At 41.4% G+C, this 9,592-nt stretch overlaps 2 non-coding genes across 2 annotated transcripts; one reads left to right on the forward strand and one right to left on the reverse strand.

The window, feature by feature from the left end:
* Positions 1–366: 366 nt before the first annotated feature.
* trnaa-agc (transfer RNA alanine (anticodon AGC)) lies at positions 367–439 on the forward strand. The gene has a single exon. It is a non-coding gene; the product is annotated as a tRNA-Ala (tRNA).
* Positions 440–5,737: 5,298 nt separating this feature from the next.
* Positions 5,738–5,809, reverse strand: trnaq-cug (transfer RNA glutamine (anticodon CUG)). The gene has a single exon. It is a non-coding gene; the product is annotated as a tRNA-Gln (tRNA).
* Between the last annotated feature and the right edge of the window lie 3,783 nt (positions 5,810–9,592).

A 9,592-nucleotide genomic window follows, 5' to 3' on the forward strand; every position in this document is an offset into this window, starting at 1 on the left:
ATTGCACAAGTGGAAATCACAAAATACTTGCTGAATAGTTGCAATGAACAAACCTAACCCTTTTTAAATACACTGATGGGGGTATCAGAACAGAAACATCATATCACAGCATGTAGCCTACAACTGCCGGAGGGAGGGGAGGGGAGGGAAAGGTCAAATGTACAGCAAATAAACCATAAATCAGGGCCATAAATCATTTTTTGTCACAACGTACATAATACATACTACTGACATGGTCTTTCTGACCATTGGAAGGGCCCATGGCCCACTCCAAAAGGAAACAAACAAGAGTGGTTTGGTACCTCTGGGCTGCACAGCTGAGGAACAACAAAAATTTAAGAAAGGCACGTTGCCCATCTACCAGGAGGGGAGTTAGCTCAAATGGTAGAGTGCTCGCTTAGCATGCGAGAGGTAGCGGGATCGATGCCCGCATTCTCCATGAGGATGTTTGCTTTTTAGGAACTTTTCTCTAATATCAGACCTGGTCATCACAATTTGAATGTGATAGACCTGGCCAGCAGAGTTGGTACATTTTCACTCCAAACTGTAGATTTGGAGTCTCGCAGCTTTACAAAAGTCCTTCTGATTGGGTCCTTTGCACCTTTTGGCACAAAAGTCACAGAAGGTCCCGCTGAGATCTTAACTGGTATCTCTGGATTCTGGGGCCAGAGTGCTAACCTTATTTCCTCATGGATTTCCATGAGGCTACCCTGCAAATTAGAGCTCAGCAGAAGAGAGATTCAGAACAAAAGCCTGCTGTATGCAGCAACACTCCACGAGGGAACTTTCTCTTTTACGTGTTCTTCACTAATTTTACAGATCTGGGCATCAAATTATGTTTTTGATACATTATATTATATTACATTACATTTAATGATTTAGAAGGTGCTTTTATGCAAAGCGGCTTATAATAGAGGAATAACACAACATAAGCAATTCATCTTTAGGAGACAATAACACAAAAAGTGCTGCATTCCAAATTTTCAATTGTATCAGTAAAATACTATGCATGAGTGATTAGAGTTCAGAAAGAGCAATATATGTAGATATTTTTTATATAAGTGTATGGAGAAATGCTCATGGACCTGGCAACCTGAGTATTTCAGCAGGAGATTTGGAGGATCACTGCTTTTGAAAAGTACTTTTGATTGGGTCAGCGCTTTATTCAAAGAAGGTCCCACCGAGATTTGAAAATAACTTTTGATTCACATGGCATGTACATGGCATGCCATGTACACTTATTTTCAGTCATACAAGTACTGCTCTTATCTACATTAATGGGGAAATAGAGATATCCTCAAAAGACTTTGGCAAGCATAAAATGGAATAACATTTATAGCCAATAACTCCTAAAAAAATTGTGAATGAAAATTTTGCTTCATCAGAATCAGAATCAGCTTTATTGCCAAGTATGCTTACACATACAAGGAATTTGTCTAGGTGACAGGAGCTTCCAGTCAACAACAATACAAACAATACCAAAAACAGCAGCAAGACATAGGTAATTAAAAACAAAAAAGAACACAAAATAAATAATTATACATATACGTACATACACTCACCTTCATACATACCCACATACACACACGTAGTGCAAATCTAATACAATCTGTTATATAAAGAACAAAAACCTGTATATTATGTACAGAGCAATGTAAGTAATGGCAGAAGAGGATAAGTTGGATAATATAAATTAAAATTAAAATTAAACTGTGTATTGCACATAATTATTGCTCAATGGGGCAATTTAGTTGTTCATTAGATGGATGGCCTGAGGGAAAAAACTGTTCCTGTGTCTGACGGTTCTGGTGTTCAGAGCTCTGAAGCGCCGGCCAGAAGGCTGGGTGAGTGGTGTCCATAGTGATTTTACCAGCCTTTTTCCTCACTCTGGAAGTGTATAGTTCTTGAAGGGGGGGCAGGGGGCAACCAATAATCCTCTCAGCAGACCGGACTGTCCTTTGTAGTCTTCTGATGTCTGATTTCGTAGCTGCACCAAACCAGACAGTTATTGAAGTGCAGAGGACAGACTCAATGACTGCTGAGTAGAACTGTTTCAGCAGCACTGGTGGCAGGTTGAACTTCCTCAGCTGGCGAAGGAAGTACAACCTCTGCTGGGCCTTTTTCACAATGGAGTCGATGTGTATCTCCCACTTCAGGTCCTGTGAGATGGTAGTGCCCAGAAACCTGAATGACTCCACTGCTGCTACAGTGCTGTTTAGAATGGTGAGGGGGGACAATGTTGGGGTGTTCCTCCTAAAGTCCACAATCATCTCCACTGTTTTGAGCATGTTCAGCTCCAGGTTGTTTTGACTGCACCAGAAAGCCAGCCGTTCAACCTCCTTTCTATATGCAGACTCATCATCATCTCGGATGAAGCCGATGACAGTGGTGTCGTCTGCAAACTTCAGGAGCCTGACAGAGGGGTCCTTGGTGGTGCAGTCATTGGTGTACAGGGAGAAGAGTAGTGGGGAGAGCACACATCCCTGGGGGGCACCAGTGCTGATGGTACAGGTGGTGGAAGTGAATTTTCCCTGCCTCACAAGCTGCTGCCTGTACGTCAGAAAGCTGGTAATCCACTGACAGGTAGAGGTGGGAACAGGGAGTTGGTTTAGCTTAGTCCAGAGTATATCTGGTATGATTGTGTTGAAAGCCGAGCTGAAGTCCACAAAAAGGATCCTTACGTATGTCCCCGGTCTGTCCAGATGTTGCAGGATATGATGCAAACCCTTGTTGACTGCATCATCCACAGACCTGTTTGCTCGATAAGCAAATTGAAGGGGGTCCAGAAAGGGTCCAGTGATGTCCTTCAGGTGGGCCAACACCAGTCTCTCAAATGACTTCATGACCACAGATGTCAGGGCGACAGGTCTGTAGTCATTAGGTCCTGTGATTTTAGGTTTCTTAGGGACGGGGATAATAACTGAGCGTTTGAAGCAGCATGGGACTTCACACTGCTCCAGTGATCTATTGGAGATCTGAGTGAAGATGGGGGCCAGTTGGTTAGCACAGGAACGAAGGCAAGCTGGTGAGATGCCATCTGGTCCTGGAGCCTTCCTTGTCCTTTGCTTCCGAAAGACACGGCACACATCGTCCTCACAGATCTTGAGTGCAGGTAGTGTAGCAGGAGGGGGGAGGAGGGGGGTTGCAGGAGGTGTTAATGGTTGTGTGAAATGAAGGTCCGAGTGCATGTGGGGTGTGAAATCGGGCCTTTCAAATCTGCAGTAAACACACATTCAGGTCGTCAGCCAGTCGTTGGTCCGCCACAGGGTTGGGGTTAGGAGTCCTGTAATTAGTAAGTTGTTTCAGGCCACTCCACACTGATGCAGGGTCGTTAGCTGAAAACTTGCTTTTCAGCTTCTCAGAGTAGCTTCTTTTAGCCACTCTGATTTCCTTATTCAGTGTGTTCCTGGCCTGATTATACAAGACTCTATCCCCACCCCTGTAAGCCTCCAAAGCAGTCAAAGCAGGCTTGTAGTTCCAGCTCTGCTTCAATAGTCCATCTCCTTATAGTCCTTACAACTGGCTTTGTTGATTTTAATTTCTGCCTGTAGGTCGGGAGAAGATGAACCAGACAGTGATCAGAGAGTCCCAAAGCTGCACGTGGGACAGAGCGATATGCATCCTTTAATGTTGTATAGTGATCCAATATATTCCTGTCTCTGGTAGGGCATGTAATGTGCTGTCTGTATTTGGGCAGTTCGCGAGTGAGATTTGTTTTGTTAAAGTCCCCAAGAATAATAATGACTGAGTCCGGGTATTGTTGTTCTGTGTCTGAGATTTGATCAGCCAGCTGTTGCAGCGCTAAGTTCCCAGACGTGTTAGGAGGAATGTAAACACTCACCAGAATAAACGAAGAAAACTCCCGTGGCGAGTAGAACGGCTTACAGTTAATAAAGAGCGCTTCCAGATTAGGACAGCATATCCTCTTTAGTGTTGTTACATCTGTACACCAACTTTCGTTGATGTAAAAGCATGTTCCACCGCCTCTCGTTTTCCCCGTTAACTCCGCGATGCGATCCGCTCTGAACAGCTGGAAGCCCGGCAGATGTAATGCGCTGTCCGGAATGGCTTCACTCAGCCAGGTTTCAGTGAAGCACAGTGCAGCAGAGTTTGAAAAGTCCTTATTAGTATGTGTGAGGAGATGTAGTTCGTTCGTCCGTCTTTTGTTGGGAAGAGAGCGGAGATTTGCGAGATGAATGCTCGGCAGTGCTGTTCGAACGCCGCGCTGATGGAGTTTAACCAGCGCGCCAGCTCGTCTCCCTCGCCTGCGTCTGGTAGCGCATCTAAACAACACAGCAGCGCCTCCAACTAAAATGTCCAGCAAAACGTCCGAATATTGAAAAACCGGGAAAAGATTATCTGGTATGTGCTGCCGAATGTTCAGCAGTTCGTCCCTGGTAAAACTGATTGGTAAAAGATTGCTAAACACAGGACAAACTAACAAAAACAACAAAAGAATTGAAGAGCTCCACACCGAGGTGGCCATCTGCGGCGCCATGTTGTAACCAACGTTCCATTTCTCATGTGTTTCTCATGTAGTGCTCATAGTCTCTCATAGTTTCTCATATAGTGCTCATAGTCATCTGCATCTATTGCTTTCTCTTAAGGCAAATTGAATGTGTACTGAAGTTTCCTTGGAAAAACTTACCATGTCACATTCTTCATGGGGGCTGACCTACTTGACCACAAAACTCACATATGATTTAGGATCACTGCCTTGTGAGACTCCTTGGACATGGTCTTTCTGACCATTGGAAGGGCCCATGGCCCACTCCAAAAGGAAACAAACAAGAGTGGTTTGGTACCTCTGGGCTGCACAGCTGAGGAACAACAAAAATTTAAGAAAGGCACGTTGCCCATCTACCAGGAGGGGAATTAGCTCAAATGGTAGAGCGCTTGCTTAGCATGCGAGAGGTAGCGGGATCGATGCCTGCATTCTCCATGAGGATTTTGCTTTTTAGGAACTGTTCTCTAATATCAGACCTGGTCATCACAATTTGAATGTGATAGACCTGGCCAGCAGAGTTGGTACAATTTCACTTCTGTAGATTTGGAGTCTCACAGCTTTACAAAAGTCCTTCTGATTGGGTCCTTTGCACCTTTTGGCACAAACGTCACAGAAGGTCCCGCCGAGATCTTAACTGGTATCTCTGGATTCTGGGGCCAGAGTGCTAACCTTATTTCCTCATGGATTGCCATGAGGCTACCCTGCAAATTAGAGCTCAGCAGAATAGAGATTCAGAACAAAAGTCTGCTGTATGCACCAACACTCCACGAGGGAACTTTCTCTTTTACGTGTTCTTCACTAATTTTACAGATCTGGGCATCAAATTATTTTTTGATACATTATATTATATTACATTACATTTATTGATTTAGAAGGTGCTTTTATGCAAAGCGGCTTATAATAGAGGAATAACACAACATAAGTGATTCATCTTAAGGAGACAATAATACAAAAAGTGCTGCATTCCAAATTTTCAATTGTATCAGAAAAATACTATGCATGAGAGATTAGAGTTCAGAAAGAGCAATATATGTAGATATTTTTTATATAAGTGTATGGAGAAATGCTCATAGACCTGGCAACCTGAGTATTTCAGCAGGAGATTTGGAGGATCACTGCTTTTGAAAAGTACTTTTGATTGGGTCAGAGCTTTATTCAAAGAGGGTCCAACCGAGATTTGAAAAGTACTTTTGATTGGGTCCTCCGAACCGTCGGGGCAAAAGTCAAACAAGGTCCCACTGAGATTTGAACTCAGATCACTGGATTCAGAATCCAGAGTGCTAACCATTACACCATGGAACCGACATTAATTGCATGCACTCTCCTGGGTTTGGAAAAAAAAACATGTTTTGTTGAAATTGGCAAGAGAAAGGCATATTTTAGGCCTCTTGATGGGGATTTCAACAGCCAAACTCTGTGTTTGGCCACAAGACCCTAAGGAGAAAATGCTTGCTTTGTTGTAAAAAACATGTTTTGTTGAAATTGGCAAGAGAAAGGCATATTTTAGGCCTCTTGATGCTGATTTCAACAGCCAAACTCTGTGTTTGGCCACAAGACGCTAAGTAGGTTCTGCCAGGATTTGAACTCAGCTTGTTAACATAACATAACATTTATCGCCAGTAACTCCCAACAACATTGCGAATGACAATTTTGCTTCATATGAACTCTGTGTTTGGCCACAAGACCCTAAGGAGAAAATGCTTGCTTGGTTGTAAAAACATGTTTTGTTGAAATTGGCAAGAGAAAGGCATATTTTAGGCCTCTTGATGGGGATTTCCACAGCCAAACTCTGTGTTTGGAAACAAGACCCTAAGGAGTTTCCGCCAGGATTTGAACTCAGCTTGTTGGATTCAAAATGCGATGTGCTAACCAATACACCATCTGCATTTACTGCTGTAAAGAATTTGCGAGTGTTATTGCTGTTTGGTAAGGAGTTTGAAACAGGCCATGGGCAGCCTGTATCTAAGCGGTGATCTTTGGTTTATCAGTCTAATACTCTCCTAACTTTTCTAGAGAGATTCAGATCAAAAGTCACCCTGGCAATACAGGGATCAAACCCACGACCTTGGCTTTATTAGCACCACGCTCTAACCAACTGAGCTAATTGGCCTTGTCTTGTGTTTTACTGCCCATTTTTACAGAAAATGCTTGCTTGGTTGTAATGCTGACATTAATACTTTGCACCCCATGGGATCAAGTTTGAAGATCTAAGGGCAAGGACAAGTTATTCTTGGATTTGAACACGAGACACTTTTGCACCCAAATCCAAAATCTTAACTCTAGCCCCACCAGCCACCTTGCAATATCTGCTCTCTTAAGAAAGGTCTACACAAACCTCATTAGGTTCTGATGCTCAGCATGGCATGCCAACGTACACTTATTTTCAGTCATACAAGTACTGCTCTTATCTACATTAATGGGGAAATAGAGATATCCTCAAAAGACTTTGGCAAGCATAAAATGGAATAACATTTATCGCCAATAACTCCTAACAAAATTGCGAATGACAATTTTGCTTCACATGTTCCATTTCTCATGTAGTGCTCATAGTCATCTGCATCTATTGCTTTCTCTTAAGGCAAATTGAATGTGTACTGAAGTTTCCTTGGAAAAACTTACCATGTCACATTCTTCATGGGGGCTGACCTACTTGACCACAAAACTCACATATGATTTAGGATCACTGCTTCACGAGACTCCTTGGACATGAGTAGTATGTATTATGTACGTTGTGACAAAAAATGATTTATGGCCCTGATTTATGGTTTAATTGCTGTACATTTGACCTTTCCCTCCATAGTCTATCCGCAGTCCTTTTAAATGATTCAGCCACAGATTAAACTATCAAACGTCCCAATGTTGCATTATTCAATTCTAAAATAACTTTTAACTAAACATATTAATATTGTAAATTAATGCGTCCTTTCTTCACGCGCAACTGCCTACTAAAAACGAATTCTGACGAAATATCTTTAATACAAACGTTTGTTACATTTTTTATTTTTATTTTTAACCATGAGATTCTAAAACAGTGGATACTGAATGATATTAGTTAACAAATAGGTTTATTTTACGCAAACAGACGATACTGGTTGAGCAGTCTCATTCAGACGTTCACTTTAAAAAACGAATAAACGATTAACAAGTGTTATTTACTTTTACCAGAGACTAAAACGTATTTTAAACATTAGGTTCAGATTGGCAAACACAATATTGTCATTGAAATAGTATGCATTATAAATTGTAGCTTTAACACGTGTTGTATTGCATTTTTCCAATCAAAATTATTTGAGAGCATCGAAATTGATAAGGCGTTTTTTGATCCAGGTTTTTAGGCGCTGAGCAGCGGGGATTCGTTTTCATGCGTGTGATAGCCTAATTGTATGATTCAGACATAAAGGCTGACGATCGACAGATGTTTTGTGGTGGGGATGTGTAGTGAAGACGCGCCAAGAGTTCGAAGTGTCAATTTAAATCTTTGATCTCTTAATTTTTCACAACGGGTGTTTTGGTATAGTCTATCGACAGTCCTTTTAAATGATTCAGGCACAGATTAAACTATCAAACATCCCAATGTTGCATTATTCAGTTCTAAAAGAGATTTTAACTAAACATATTAATATTGTAAATTAATGGGTCCTTTCTTCACGCGCAACCGCCTACTAAAAACAAGCTAATAGGCCTACATTCAATAATATTATAATAAAAACAGCCGCTGAGTTAAATCACTAGACAGAAAGATGTGCGGTCGTTTAAATGTATGAAAACAAAATGAGATCAATTGTTGTCTAAGAGAAGTGTATTTTTCTGTTGAGAATTATATAAAAGAGACATGAATAAAACTTTTTTATATATACGTCATTTTGAACTTTTGAAAGTTTTAAACTTTTATATACGTCATTTTGAGTTTGTCGCGATGCTTCATGAACCCAGATTTAAACAGAAGATGGCACCAGATAGCTGTGGTGTGATTGTGAAACTTTGTGACAAAAAATTATATATGACCTATGCTTTATGACTTAATTGCAGTACCTTTGAACTTTTAATTCCTGTCCCCCCTTACCCTCCACTCCCCTCCCCTCCCCAACCCCAACCCCCCCCCCTCCGGCAGTGAGTGAGTGAAGGTCTTCTTATGGGGGAGAACTCAGCCTATTTAAACAGACTTTAAGTGTGTGTGGTCATCAAGGAAGCTAGTTGATATAGCACATGATGGCGTGATTAGAAGAAAAAGAATGCATTTATTCTGTCCTGTCAATACGTCAAACAACCTGTGTTTTTCATTATGTCTAGCATATTTTCTCGACCCTCAGATTTCCCATGACAACTTAGAAAGACGGGGTGAATCCATTCAGAGTGCTGGCGGTTTCACACCTCGGGATAAAATAGGTCTAGGAGACATTGCAAAATTTGAACGTGCATTAGACATAAAAATTGTTGTCTTTTACAGGTCAACCGATGGAAAGTTGGAAAAATATAAAACTTCAGATGAGCCACACACCAAAACAGCATATCTTTACATTCATGATTCTCATTATTACATGATAAAGAATCTGAAAGCCTTTAAAGGGTCTGCATATGTGTGTGATTTCTGTTACACAGGTTATACTGAGCAGACAGAATCATGATTGTAAATATGTGTGCTCTGTTTGCAACGATAGTGAGTGCTACAAACAGCCTAAAAGCATAATACACTGTCAAGACTGTTTGCGTTATTGCAGATCTAGATACTGTTTTAATGCTCATAAAATAGTACCCCCTACGGACGATGATTGTGGTAGATCTCCTTGCGATACTACAAAATATTGTCGTAAATGCAATAAACGTTACCATACAGCCAAAAACCCCAAACCTCATAACTGTCCAAATGATAAATGTCTACATTGCGGGGATGATGTAAGCCACGAAGGCCTACACCAGTGCTTCATACAGCCTACCATACCCAAGGAATATACAGATCGTTACATTTTCTATGATTTTGAAACACGATGTGATAATGGTAAACATATAGCAAATTATGTGTGTGCCATGACTTTTGATGGTGAGACATTTGAATTTGGAGGTGAGGGATGTGTGAGACAACTCGTT

The sequence above is a fragment of the Xyrauchen texanus genome, chromosome 21 (genome assembly GCF_025860055.1).
Source record: "Xyrauchen texanus isolate HMW12.3.18 chromosome 21, RBS_HiC_50CHRs, whole genome shotgun sequence".
In the NCBI taxonomy this organism is placed as follows: Eukaryota; Metazoa; Chordata; class Actinopteri; order Cypriniformes; family Catostomidae; genus Xyrauchen; species Xyrauchen texanus.